The 15149-nt window shown below is 42.8% G+C and overlaps 1 pseudogene; it reads right to left on the bottom strand.

Annotated features, from left to right (window-relative positions):
• Positions 1 to 14399, bottom strand: part of LOC115868697 — a 51491-nt pseudogene extending 37092 nt beyond the window's left edge.
• Between the last annotated feature and the right edge of the window lie 750 nt (positions 14400 to 15149).

Here is a 15149-nt window from a genome sequence, read left to right as displayed (position 1 = left end):
CCACTTATGGGTCCTCATGACATGAAAGCAGCAAAATATGCCCCTATAAATCTTCTGGGTTCCGTATAAACTCCACGCCTCCATAATTACCACAGGTGAATCTATCTTCTAATAATCAGGGGCTTTTCTGTGCTTTCTGATATACTAGCATTAAGGGGTTGAAATTGAACTGGCCACAATGACAACATTAAAACCAAACCCAAACCCACTGGTCACCAAGTTTATTCCAACTCTTGGTGACCCATTTAGAACATGGTAGAACTGGCTCTTTGGGTTTCAGAGATTTTAAATATTTATAAGAGTAGACAGCCTCTGGTGGGTTTGGACCATTGATCTTGCATTTATCAATGAATATGCCATCAGGGGAGCCCTGGTGGCATAGTAGTTACACGTTGGAATGCTAACCACAAGGCCAGCAGTTTGAAACCACCAGCTGATGCTCGGGAGAAGAGGGCTTTCTACTCCCACTAACAGTTTCAACACCTAGGCTCACTATGAGTTGACATGGACTGGGTGGCAGTGAGTTTGATGCCATCAGGGCTCCTTTGTTACAACATTACATTTACTGAAATCTTTTCTTCGTCTCTCATAAAGGAGATTATTCAAGAATCGAGACCACAGCAGAAAATAAAGTTGAGACGAGAGAAAACACAAAAGTTGCGATGAGGGGCATCGCTAAGCAGGACCTCGGAGAAGGCCCACGACTGCCCTCTACCCCAGACGTAGAAATCATTCCTGGCTTCTTTCTCAACATACATGCCCCATCTAGAAAGATAGTACCACAAATCAGCAGGTGTCGTCCCCAGACTGGTGTCCTTATGATTTGATTTGTTGCAGCTGCTGACAGTCATCATGTGACTAAGAGCACCTTTTGGAATATCTCTGTTACACGATTAAATGACATTCTCCATCTAATGATTGAGTTGCACTAAATGCCCTGCATATTTTAAATTGTTTAATGTTACTTTCATATTTCAATAGCAGTTATGCTTGGTACAAAGCATTTTTGTTTATTCTTTTTTCCCTTGAAAAGAGTGTGTGTAACCAAAGTTGGCATGCGCATTTAGCAGAGAAGTATGAGGTGGGTCTCAAGTTTTGTGTTTTAATGGATGAGCGTTTTGTTGCTGCTATTGTTTGCTTTTAATGTATAGGCAGAAAAAATGCCTAAATCCAGTCATATTTCTAGGATATATCGATGTTTTTAGTATGCATTTTTATCACATGAGATTTCTCTGTGTGGACAGTGGACACTGTCTAGCTGCAGCTGTGATTGTTTTATTTGGGAGCATTTTCCATCGTTATGTTTTTGTGGTAGGCAGTATTTCCAAAATACTCCCCAAATTCTGCACCTGAGAATTTGTAATAATGATGAGTTATCACTGTCATGGTTATGTTTTCTTATACAGCAGAGTTGATCTTAAACTAGAGAATGTATCTGGGTAGGCAAAATCGAATCACATGAGCCATTTTTTTTTAAATGGTGATTTTTTTCAGGTTGTGTTAGTCTGGGTTGACTAGAGAAACAAATCCACAGAAACTCTTGACACCGGATTAGGGTGATGGCAGAAATATCAGAAGGCTTGGATTATGAGCAGGAGAATACTTAGATGTGGTTTCCGCCTTTGAAGATGGGTATGTGCATTCTCTAGAAGACATGTGCCTTCTCCAGAAGATGATCGTGACAAGTCCTTGGTGGCAACCAGGAAAAGGGACCTCACGCCAACCGGAAGGAGCTGAACTTTGCCGACAACCCTAATGACTTCCAAAGCAGCTTTCCCCTCGATCCTTCAGCTGTGAGCATGGTTTCTCCCGCTTTGATTTGGGCCTGGTGAGGCCTTAGCAGAAACCTGAGTGAAATGGCAGGAAGTGTGCGATAGTAATGAATGGGTATAGTTTTAATCGGCTATATTGGTGACAAGTTCTTACACAGCAACAGAAAAGGAATGCGATTTTTACACATTCCTCCTAGTTTTACAAATGATCATGCATTATCTTCTTCATCGAGCTATCATACTTTGTTAAGTCTTCCTTGGTCTTAATATCTTTCCCTATATTCTCACTCTTTTTTAAATTGCCAGTCAATTGTGCAAATTACAAAACAGACTTCATATCTAGAACGGTATTTATTTTGCTTCTTTTACTGCCTGCTTCTGTCGACCTATTTTTACCATCATCCTCTCTTCCCTGCTGTCAGGTACTGTTGGATTGGTTCTAGCTCATAGCAGCCTCAGGTTCCACAGAAGGAAACACTGCCCATCCTACTCCATCGCTGCAATCATTGCTGGGCTTTGCCCTTTAATGGAGTCACTGTGTCAGTCCATCTTTTTAAGGCGCTTCCTCTTGTGCTTTACTGATCATGCTGTGGATGACATGATTGTCTTATTCAAAATGGCCAATACCAGTTCATTTCAAATCACTACTGGCTAGGACAGTGATCTTCAATGGTCCCAGTGCATTTTTCAGAACTCTCCATTTTCCTACACTCATTCTTCAGAGCTCCATGTTCCCGTTACTAATGGCGACTTGCTGCTGTTTCTTCTCATTTAGACACTTGCCACAGCAGCCGATGAAAATCCAGAGAGCCGTATTTCATCGCTGTCGTTAAAGCTTACCATTCTTTGAACAGATGCCTCTTGGTCATATTTTGGATATCTGAGTGACTCATCTCCTGGCCCTGCATGAGAAAGCTTTCCACCACAATTCACAAGGCTTTCACTCATCACTTTTGTCAGCAGTCGATTGCCTTGTCATTCTTCCCAGTCAGTTTTTGTCTGGAAGTTCAGTCGACACCTATCTGTCCACCATAGGTGGGGCCTGCCATCATTTGGAAGACCAGGGGCATACTTCTAGCAACACGGCAGTAGGCCCGCCGCCACCATATTATAAAATGGCTGACAAGTGGCAGATTTCTTCTCTGGACTCCCATGTCTCTACTTTGAATGCTTACTTTTTGAAGGTAAGTAGTGCATTTAAAGAGTCACGGTGATAGCGTGGTCTAAATTTTATCTGCTTCTTAGTAATACTTTTCCTGGGAATGTTCTTCTTCTATCATTTGTTTTCCCTGTTCCTTTTGTCCTTTTCATTGTAGAATATTTCTTTATGTTCTGTGCTTTTATCTTGATATTATCGTTTTGGAATGATTACCATTTTCACTGGGCCGGCAATTTGGAAGATGTCTGCATAGGGGGAGATTCCAATTCAGAATTTTAGGCCACCCGATAGTCTCTTGGCCCATACCCGTGTTTTCTAGAATAAAAGATTGCACATGAGAGTAAATTATTTTATTCTTTAATACCACCTCAGCAAACATGATTGGCAGTATAAAGTTACTGTCAAGTCAAAGATTCCCTCTTCCATTTGGTCTTAACTCTAAATTTCCTGCCATGTTGGAAAGCCGATAGATTTCCTAACCATTCTTACCGCATTATCTCTACACCCTCAAAATGTGACCTCACCTGCAAGAGTTGTCAGCTCTTACCACGAACCTGTGGACCCCAGATGCGTTGTTCCCAAAGGAAGTTGTTTCTGTTTTCTGTCAAGTGGTGCCCCCATTTTGGAGAATTGGTCTCAACACTTTTGTTTGATATCTACTTCAGAACGTCCTTTCTATAGATTTTTTTCTAAGCCTGTTGAACCTTAGCTCTATTCAGAAACTTTTATTTTTAAATCATTTTATTGGGGGCTCTTATAGTTCTTATACCAATTCACATATTAACTGTATCAAACACGTTTGTACATATGTTGCCATCATCCTTTTCGAAACCGTTTCTTTCTATATGAGCCCTGGGTATGAGTTCAGTTTTTCCTTCCCTCCCTCATGAGTCCTTGAAAATTTATAAATTATTATTATTTTCATATCTTACACCGACCATTGTCTCCCTTCACCCATGTTTCAGTTATTCGTCCCCCACCCTGCGGGAAAGAGTTGTGGAGAGGGTGATTAATATATTGATCATTGTAATTGGTTTCCCCTTTCTGCCATTACTTTCCCTCTATCCACATGGTATCGCTACTCCCATTATTGTTCCCGAGGGATTTATCTGTCTTGAATTCTGTGTTGAGAGCTCATGTCTGTACCAGCACACATGTGCTGGTCTCGTCAGATTTTAAAGGTAGAATTGGGGTTATAATAGTGGAGAGGTGGCGAGGAAGCATTAAAGAACTGGAGGAAAGTTGTATGTTTCTTCAGTACTATACTGCACCCTGACTGGCTTGTCTCTTCCTTGTGGCCCTTCTGTAAGAGGATGTCTAGTTGTCTACAGATGGGCTTTGAATCTCTACTCTCTACTCCCCCTCATTCACATTGGTATGATTTTTTTGTTCTGGGTCTTTGATGCCTGATCCCATCGACACCTCATGATCACACAGGCTAGCGTACTTTTTTCCATGTGGGCTTTGTTGCTTCTCAGCTAGATGATCCCTTGTTTATCTTCAAGCCTTTAACACCCCAGATGCTATATCTTTTGATAGCCAGCCACCATCAGCTTTCTTTACCACATTGGCTTATGTGCCCATTTTGTCTTCAGCGATCGTGTCGGGAAGATGAGCATCACAGATGCCAGGTTATTAGAACAAAGTGTTCTTATGTCAAGGAAGGACTTGAGTAGAGACCCAATGTCCATCTGCTCCCTTACTATTTAACATTTATGTACATAGATTGATTTCCCTCCCATTATATATAAATATATTTACATACGCGCATGCCTGTATTTATATTTTGTACTTGTAACCAAGCTTTGAAGGAAATCAGGGCATGAGGGAGGCAGGGACAGGAATGAAGTTTTAACCAGGTGATGTTCATTTGAGATTTTTAGCGTTTTATGAGAAAACGCTATATGATAGAGAAAAAACTGATGAATGAGAGGTCAAAATGTGCATAAAACTATCAGAAGAGCAATTTAAAGTTGAGCTATTATATTTAGACAGAATTTGTTGGCAAAAATCATAAATGATCTCTAAAATATTCAAACCTCATGATAATTATGTTTCCAGGCTAATTTTTTTTTTTAAATGACTTATCTGGACTGACTAAAATCCCTGAAAAACTGCATCTAGCCAATAGTTCTCAACTCCACCAAACTGTGTATTATAGCTAAATAACCAAATCAAAACCCAATTGTCACATGCATTCGGATTCTTGGCAAGAATAAGAACCCTAAGCCATTTGGTCAAAGGTAGAATTGCTGTTAAAAATGGAAACATTGTGTTTATCTGCACTGTTTATCAAGTAAGTTCTCCCTTTGGGAACTTTAAAAACAAAATGCTTTCAGGCCTCAAGTGCCTGTATTATTTACACAAAAAACAACCTCTGCTCGGTTTCCTCGGCGATCATCCGTTGGTTCTCTGTACGGCAGCAGGGAAGCTATTTGGAAAGGCATTTTTCTTCCTTTCTAGCCTTTTCCATTTTGCTATCTTTAAAAGAGTTTAGCTGTTCACTATAAGCTACCCAGATGTTCTTTAGACTGTAAGCTCATTTTAGAATTATGTCTTAAATATTCTTTTCTTTTTGCTTTTATTTTTTTCTCTAGCTAAATGATCTTGCCTTTTTTCTCCCTTTGTTTTTGTCTGGAATGAATACATCAGTAAAAATCTCATTCTTAGTCTCACGAGCAGCAGAATTTATTATATAAACCTTGGGGAAACTTCCAATGGCTTCCCACTGCCTTAGCAATAATAGTGTTTTCCCTACTGCATCTACTACAGGGTGCTTTCATTGTTTGTTTGGTTTTTTGGTTGGTTTGTTTTTTTAACACCATGAGGGCAATGCTATGTAGCTCATGCAGTCAGGAGACAGTAAGAACCAAAGGTATGTGATGAGATCTGGTAGGGATCCGCGGAGGAGGAGAGGAGGAAAAGTAAGCAAGTGAGTCTCAATTCTGCAAATGAGAATTAAGCTACTCTCTGTCTGAAGAAAATAAACTTTTCTTATTTATTCAAGACAGGAATCAGAGCAGCCAGGAGAGGACAAATTCAGGCCTAAATGAAAGGACACAAAGTTCTAGAACAAGCCCACCCTCTGTTTAGTATTGTGGCTCACTGATCTCACTCCCTGTTCTCCGAGCCTTTAAAAAGTAACAACAGAATAACCCTAAGAGAAGACCATAAATGCTCCCTCTAATGGAGTTCTCGCTCTGCCCAACTGTTTCTTCCCATGGCTTGATGTGGAGTGTTACCCCCGGGAGAAGCTTACTCAGCAGCAGGGAGGGAGTGCACAGAGCCTGCTGGGGAGCTGAGCCCATGGCTACCACTTGTTGCTAAGTGTCTTGGAGTTAATATCAAATACATGGGGCCATGGGACCAAGCAGAATTGACAGCACAAGATTTTTTAGGCTGCAATCTTTATGCTTTAGTCTGTGATTGGTAAGGTCAGCAGTTCTAACCACCAACCCCTCTGTGGAAGAAAAAAAGAGGCATGCCAATCCAGTATAGAGTTAGTCTCAGAACGCTACAGGGCAGGTCTACCCTCCTATAGGATAGAATCGATGGCAGTGAGATTGGAGGGTTTTTTTTTCTCTTCTTCCATCTTTCTAGAAGCAGATTGCCGGCTCTTTCACTTTTGGAGCAACCGGGTGGGTTTAAACTTCCAGCTTTTCAGTTAGTAGCTGAGGGCTTTCCTGTTGTGCCGCCAGGCCCTGTTGACAACCATTACCCTTCGCAAATCCCTCTCACTTTGGCACAGGAACACATAAGGTATTGCTGTGGTGGTTACATAATCTGCTGTCAACATGAGACTATTAAGAGTGAAGGGGTGGAGTCTAGCTTGTCAATCAGATCGCAGCTTGATGACCTCCTTTGGAAGTGTGATGAAGATAAACAGCTCACTGGAGGCCATGCACACTCTCTGCTTCATATTCTGATGACGAGCCACATGGAGTTATGCTGATGGAGCCAGAGCCCTGGAGCTGGAGAAGCCACCTGGAGATCCACGCCAGCACTGAGATTCTTCCACCACCACTGAGTCTACAAGATGTTCCACCCACTGGGCTGTGATCTTCCTGCATTCAGCATCATTGTATGGCTGTGTGAGTCTAAAGAGGAACTTGTGGACTAGTATAGGGTAATATGGGGCTTATGGACTTGATCTGGTCTGGGCTGGGATGTTTTCTGAATGGACACTTGCTCTTTGATATAAATAAAGTTCTCTCACAGACATGTGATTGTCCCTATATTTGTTTCTCTAGTCAACCCGGACTAACACAACAGCTTTATGTCAGAGCTTTACTTTGCCTTGCTGTGTCTAGTCAACGTGACAAACTCCTCGTGAACTTTATCTCTCAAAGTACAAGCTAGGCCATAGATATTTCTCTTTGATAAGTTTGTTAGGATCTTTGGAGCTATACTGCACCATTGATGCTCTGGTGGTGTATTGGGTTACACTTTGGGCTCCTAACCCCAAGGACAGCAGTTCAAACCCACCAACTGCTGTGAAGGAGAAAGGTGAGATTTTTCTGCTCCTGTAAGAGTTACAACTTCAGAAACCCTAGGGAATAGTTTTCCTCTGCCCTTTTGCGTAGCTATGAGTAGGAATCAATTCCGTGGCGGTGGGTGAGTTGAATACTATCAATCACTTTCGTATGTTACCTTCTGCATTTTTTTAGGTCGTTCATGTGCATTTATCTACTCCACACATAAATAACCCTCAAATGTGAGGCCAGCCTTGTCTATCTGGGATAAATTTCACTTGACCTTTGTGTGAAATTCTTGTTATTCTCTTAAGCACTGCTACATCAGTGTTCATGAGAGATACCGGTCTGTGATTTTTGTACCTGGTAATGTCACCTGGAGTCAGGATTAGGGTAACGTTTGCTTCCTCTCTGCTACTATATGGGAAAGTTTCAGAAGAATAGGCGTTAACTCGTCCTTCATTATTTGGTACAATTTGCCAGTTGAACCATATGGGCCCGGTGCTTTCTGTTTTATAGCGTTATTAAGCATGGGCGTGACTTCTTCCGTAGATATGTTGTTGTCAGGTGCCATCGAATCGGCTCTGACTCATAGCAACCCTGTGCGCAACAGAATGAAACACTGCACAATCCGGCACCATCCCGGTAATGGATCCTCTGCCCGAGCCCACTGATGCAGCCACTGTGTTAGTCCAGCTTCCTCGTTGTCACCACCCTGCCCCTTTCCCAAGCATGGTGGCCTTCTCCATGAACTGGTCTCTCCTGAGCACATGCCCAAGGTATTTCAAAGGAAGTCTTGCCATCCTTGCCTCTAAGGAGTACTCTGGCCTTATTTCCTCCAATAGAGATGTTTGTCAATAGATTTAGACCTATTCATATTATCTATTTTTCCTTATGTGAGTTTTGGCAGATTGTATACTTCAAAGATTTGGTTCATTGCATCCGTGTAATCAAATGTGTGTACATAGAGTTGTACATAGTATTTGTTTCCTCTCTTTTTAATGCCCGTAGCATTAGATACAATGGCCCTTTATACATTTATAATACTATTAACTTGCATTTTCTCTTTTTATTTTGATTAGCCTACGGGTTTATCAATTTTACTGATCTTTTCTAATGTTCTTGACACAAATTTTCTGGTACTTTTAAAAAGTAAAGTGTATAATACCCAATTTTACTAGCATCACAAAAATAGATTCTTCAAAGATACTCCAAAAATACTTAGAAAAATAAGAAAGGAGTACTGTTCTTCCAAATAGCTTAAAACATGGAGGAGAGAAGTTTAATTCTTTCCATTCAATATGTGTTTGAGCTACTCCTATGCCTACTACAGCATTAGGTCCTTGGATATACCTCATGATTACTGCTAAAAATATCTACATGCATAAAAGGGCAATGCATGGAACACTAAAATATGTGAAACGTAATAAAGTAGTATGAGTTAAGGTTCAGGAAACAGTACTGTGAATCTAGACAAGGAAAGAGTCTTGTAGCCTAAGACCCTCAGGTCAGGCTATGTAGGGACCACAGGGTGTCTACCTGATTCCAGAGGTTGGAAGGGAGCTGGTCCGAGCCCAGAAGGAGGCATACACCCGCATGTGAGATAGAGCCCGAGAGTGTGAGGTGAAGCGAAATGTGGAACCCTGCCGATAGGGTGTGTGAATATTAACAGAGGAGTTTGGTCTGTTTGGCCCTCTCATTGGGTTTAAAAGTGAGTCATCTCAGAAGGAGGGAGAGAGAACTCTATGGCCATCAAGAAAGAATCCCTGCCAGCTGAGCTCATACAAGTTCCGTCCCCAAAGTGGTAGAGGCAACAGGAACACCAGAGACGTGACAATAGCAACCCCGTGGGACAGAGCAGAGGAGCAGCCCTGAGATCAGGAGGCACCATCATGAGAGTAATGAACTTCCTAGGCCAGCAAAAAAGGAACAGCGCAAGGACCCACATGCCGGGGAGCTTTAGGACCAAAGAGAGCGAAGCCTGCAGGCATGGGTGCAAAGAGTTATTGCAGACAAAAGAATGGACCCTTGAACACTTTGTAACTTGTTAGTTGCTCTAATAAACCCCATAATCCTGAGTATCATCTGTGACTTTGGCATGGAGGGGTCGAGTGCCGTGGGAGAAATGGCCGGTGTCAGGGTGGATTAAAGAAAGCAGGAGGACAGAAGTACGTGTGACCTCTACCTCACAGGATTCATCCTGGGGTGGTCCTGGAGTTACTGAATTCTTCTTCCCCCTAAGAAACCTGGACATGGCTTTCACCCCATTTCTCCAGATGCAAAAGCCTTTCCTTTTTAATTTTTCTTGGAGAGACAGAGGTTTGAGGAGGTTGTGAAACTAGAGGTGAGTAGCTTATTATGTTCATAAAAATAAACAAACCAACATGCTGTTCTAGTAGAGCCATGTGAAGGGTATTGGTCTAGAGATGAAAAATGCAGGTCTTAGCCTCTACACTGTCCCTAATGCACTGCGTGACTCTCGTCTTAGGATGTGACCACTGGGGGACTCACAGTTTCCTCGCCTGTAAAATAAGTGAACGCAGCTTGATGGACTTCAGGAGCTCCTTCACACTTGGAGTTCTGCTTCTGAGAAGCTTGTTCTTAGAGTCAAATTTACTACTCCGCTGCAATCATCCATTCATACTAGGCTTCTCTGATTTATGGTGACAACTTGAACGTGAAATTTATGCAGAGTGGGTGGAAAATAGCTGGTGGTCCTCTGAACAGATTTCAAACAGATTTATACGTCCATTCCCAATGGTTGGTGCAGAGCACAAGAGGCTGCTGCTGCTTCAGAAAGTCTAGAATTGCCTGATGCATATTACAGAGCCACCCCCACGCTTTTATCTAACTGGGTAGGTATGTTCCCAAAGGGTTATGAAGTATGTGAAGGCAGGAGCTATGCGAGCTGTGCTTTCTGCATTTTTGTGTCTTTATTATCTGGCTCAGGGCCTGGCATAAAGGAAAAATATCATCATCACCATCATCATGTTAGGCTGGGTTTTCTAGATACTCATACATGTATAAGAAAGAAATTGATACCAAAAAAGATATTTAAGTCAAGAAAGTAGCCAACCGATACTGGGAGGGTAGAGGGAGAGTGGGTTGGAAAGCGGGAACTGATTACAAGGAGCTATATGTCACCTCCTCCCTGGGGGACGGACAACAGAAAAGTGGGTGAAGGGAGACGTCGGACAGGGCAAGATATGACAAAATAATAATTTATAAATTATCAAGGGCTCATGAGGGAGAAGGAGCGGGGAGGGAGGGGAAAAATGAGGACCTAATGCTGGGGGCTTAAGTGGAGAGGAAATGTTTTGAGAATGATGAGGGCAATGAATGTACAAATGTGCTTTACACAATTGATGTATATATGGGTTGTGGTGAGTCGTATGAGCCCCTAATAAAACGATTTAAAAAAAAATAAAGTAGCCAACCAGCCACAGAGTAGCAGGCCCTGTCTGGCTCAAGTCCTTGGATCAGAATCTGATCCATCAGACATCCTCAAACTATGGCCCCGCCGGCCACATGCGGCCCGCCGAGGACATTTATCCGGCCCGCTGGGTGTTTTTACCCTATTTGATTTTTTTACTTCAAAATAAGATATGTGCAGTGTGCATAGGAATTTGTTCATAGTTTTATTTTTAAACTATAGTCTGGCTCTCCAATGGGTCTGAGGGACAGTGAACTGGCCCCCTGTTTAAAAACTTTGAGGACCTCTGGATAAGATTGTGGAAGGGCCCTTCCTACATCACACAACTGTTGGCTCTGGAGAATCAGCAAACTGGAAAACAAACCCGGAAGCAGGAAGATGAAGCAAAAGGTGGGAAGACTACAGGCCAGTGGAGGCATGGTTGAGGGGATCCAATACCATCAGGCAACCTTGCAGGATGCCAACAGCTCCCATGGTTGGCAGGACACATGGCAACTCACCAGCCTAAAGCTCAAAGAAACAGATGCAAGATCCAGGCCAACAGGAGGAAGAAGAGATAGGCCAATTCTCCACAGCCTGTTTATAGATATACAATAACCCACATCCCCAAAGAGACCGCACCAGGCTGTGACTTGCACCTTAAGGAGGAGGCCTCATTGCCACACTACTCAGGATCCTGGCCCATTCAAGTTGACACAAGCCCTAGCTATCATATTCATTTTTATTAGGTGCCTAAATATTGGGAGTTATTAATAAGAGGAGGCTTCAAAGCTTGTGGGGAAATTCCATGAACTTTTTGAAGCCCCATCCTATGCTCCAGATCTTTCGATCGTTTGCTGGGATATTATCTCCATTAGTCCTTCCTAAGCCATAGAACATCGATGTTAGAATTCTCTCCACTGCACAGATGGAGAAAGTAGAGTGTGTAAAGGCTAAGTAATTCACCCAAGATCACACAATACTAAGTCAGACAGAAAATACTCAGACTCGGTATATCTGGTTATAACGTTCAAGTCTCTGAATACTTGGAGATGCTTGGGATGTGTTTGTTGGGAAATAGGAATCCTCTGTACTTATTCCTGCTGAAACCTTGGGGAAGGGCACCTGACCCACACAGGGGAGGAAATGGATGGAGTGGAGCAGCAGACGGGAGAGATTATGGTAGTTTGTTGAGAATGCTATCAATCATGGGTTCCAAACTGATTTTGCCTACTGCCTCTTTTTCAGGAAAACAAACGAACAAACAAAAACACCAAAACTCAGGGACCACCCCCATCCCCGGCAGTTAAAAATGTTTGCCCTGTAGTCCATATCCAGGGTACTGTATAGTGTCTGCTCCTGAAGTCCCCCTGGATCATCCCAGGACCCCTTGGGGGTGCTATCAGCCACTTTAGGGGAAACACAGTCATATATGAAGGAGCTGCACTGTGTAAGAGATGCTACTAACTCAGGTCTCACTGAGTCCGGCTAAGAAACAAAGACAGAGACTAGGTGAAAGTGAAAGAGGAAACTTTTACTTTGGTTAATCAAGCAAGGAGGGAGCCAGGACTAGCGTCACCATGGCCGATCCCAGGGGAAAAAGAAAAAAAAAAAAGGGCAGGGCAGCGGGGGAGAGACTTGCCATTGTCTTGATGTACAGCAACAAGTAAATGGAGATATGAAGGTATAACAGATTTCTGAGAAATGATTATGAAGTAGAATCATGACGTAGCCAGAGAGAGGTTTGTTGGACGTTTCATTTATGTGCGTTGTCTGGATTGGTCTGATGGCATCTTTCTGCTGAGTTTTTGACCCTTGACTAAGATCCTTTTGCTCTGGGGTCAACTATGGACTTAACTGTCCATTCTGCACATGTCCAGCTGGCCAGATATAGTTATAACCAATGCTTACTGGCTGTGGTGAGATACTTTACCAGGAGGAAAGGGCTTAAAACTCAAAACAAACAAATAAAAAAACCATAGTTTATCAGGAGGGAAACAAGAAAATAAGTCAATTATAGAATATCTATGAGGTATCGGTTTCATCAACCTGTAGCAATTCCTCTTATATCCTCAGGAGAGGCTTTTGGAAGTAAGCTGCTGAGTTGACAGGGATACATCGGGGCTAAATGAGTTGAGGGGAGGCTGCTCTTGGAGAACAGCCAGCTGCTTGGAATGGTTGAAAAGTCAGGTAAGTTGCTACAGGACAAGTCAGTAAGTCATCCCACAGGACAAGTCATCCCACAAAGAGCTATTGTGCCTCGTGAATATCTAGGCAGCCAGAGTTATTGACAGATCTGAGACATGTGCATGTTAAGAAGAAAATGAAACTAAGTATTTGTGAATAAGGCAGTTCAGTTGTGGGAAATCCTGGCTCTGGCCAAGTAGAATCCCTTGAAATGCTATAAATTCCCTCTTCTGGCTGTGTCTTCCCTGTTTCCTCTCCCTTAGCATCAATTTTCTTCCTCTTCCTTTTTGTTTGCGCCTTAGTCTTGTGTCTGAATACTCAAGTCCCGGATAGCAAGTCAATTCTCACTCCCAGTGACGCTGAAGGACCAAGTTGCACCGCCCTCTTTGGGTTTTCGGAGGCTGTAAGCGTTTATGGAAGCACAGAGCATCCTCTTTTGTGTGTGGAGCAGCTGATGAGTTCAAACTTGACCTTGAGGTTAACAGCCCTATCTGCCCGCGACACCACTAGGAATCCTGATAGAAAGCTTAAATGGCACCTCCTTCAAGAGATTTTCTTTCTCTCATGTTCCTTAGTACATGCTCGATTTTCGAGTGGAGAAGAAGGCTGTCAAGTGGATTTTGCTGCATAGTGACCCCTGTGTTTCAGAGAATTGGGCTCCATAGCGTTTTCAATGTCTGCGATTGTTCAGACTGCCAGGTCTTTTTCCGAGGTACCTTTGGATGTATTTGAACTGCCAACTTTCTGTTTAGTAGCCAGTGATTCATTGTTTCCAGCAGCCAAGGATACCTATGCCCAATATAAAACTCACTGCCCTTGAGTCAGTTCTGACTCACAGTCACCCTGTAGGACAGAGCAGAACTGCCCCCGTGGGTTTTCAAGACTGTAAACCTTGACAGGAACAGAAAGCCTCATCTTTGTCCCATGCCCCATACAGCATCCCTTTATAATATTGATGGTACCTTCTTGTAATCATCGGCATTAATAATAGCCCACACAAGGCTGGCTCCTAAAATACAGAGATAGCTCATATTGCCCTTTCCTATTTTTTATCTCCAACATTTAGCACGCATGACATTTTCTCTGGTTTTGATGCTAACCACCAGTGATACGTCATTCGTAAAACGACAACGTGGACAGCCCTTTTCTCTTCACCCGCCACCAGAGGCTGCGATCTTCACAATTTAGACCTCCATCCTTCTAACTGGCTGCCAAACAGGCAGATGATAGGCCCTCTGGTCCCCACTGTCAGAAGTGGATTCAATAATTTGCTCGAATAATTCACAGAACTTGTAAGGAAGGCATACAACTATACTGCAAATCTGCTGCCGGCAGTTCAGTTCTGACACAGCAGCGGCCTGATAGAGGTCTACATTGGTGCTGAAGCAGACGGTCATGGTCATGTCTTTGTCCTGTGCAGTGGACTACCCTTCACTTAGCAGTAGAGGCCTCCTCTGCTCACTACAACCTTTCAAATATAACCACCACTGGATATAGTCGGAGAGATGCCCAGGCGAGGCTTGGGTGGAAATTCTTCCCTGGAGCTGCACGTCCACAGAGATGCATTAGTCCTCTCATGTACATCACCAGTCCAGAAGCGCCAGAGGAAGTTTCAGGGTTCAGGGGAGCCCTTTAGAATAGTTGCTAGGGCCTTAGAGTGTATTGCGGCATGGCCAGGGCCTTGATGCATAGTTAATGATTGATCAAATTACTGAGTATATATAACTGATTCTATCATTCCCCGTCCAGATGCGGTTTTTAGACACTCTTCTCATTTGTTCCTATTAAGTGTTTTCTGTTTCAGAAAAAAAGGAAGCTGTGAATTGTCTAGGGATTCCAAAGGCTCTTCTCAGAAACCAGAGGGAAAAAGGTCTGATTGAGCTCTTTGTCACAAAGAAATCTGTTCACTCATTTTTGCTTTGTTTTCTCCTAAGCTATGGACATTTCTTCAAACATGATGCCTTTTATTCTCTCTCTCTCTCTCCCTCCCACTTTTTTGGGACATGCTGTGGTCTAAGGGAATAATAGATAATCCATTAATTGTTTCTAAAAACGTCATGCCATTGATGCTGACTCAGAGACAGGAGGGCAAGATAAAACTGCCCCTGTGAGTTTTTGAGACTGTAACTCTTTACTGGAATAAAAAG

This window comes from Echinops telfairi, unplaced genomic scaffold (assembly GCF_000313985.2).
Source record: "Echinops telfairi isolate 266 unplaced genomic scaffold, ASM31398v2 ScPeMD7_1;HRSCAF=3_0, whole genome shotgun sequence".
Classification (NCBI taxonomy): domain Eukaryota; kingdom Metazoa; phylum Chordata; class Mammalia; order Afrosoricida; family Tenrecidae; genus Echinops; species Echinops telfairi.
This window is presented reverse-complemented; position numbering and strand designations above follow the sequence as displayed.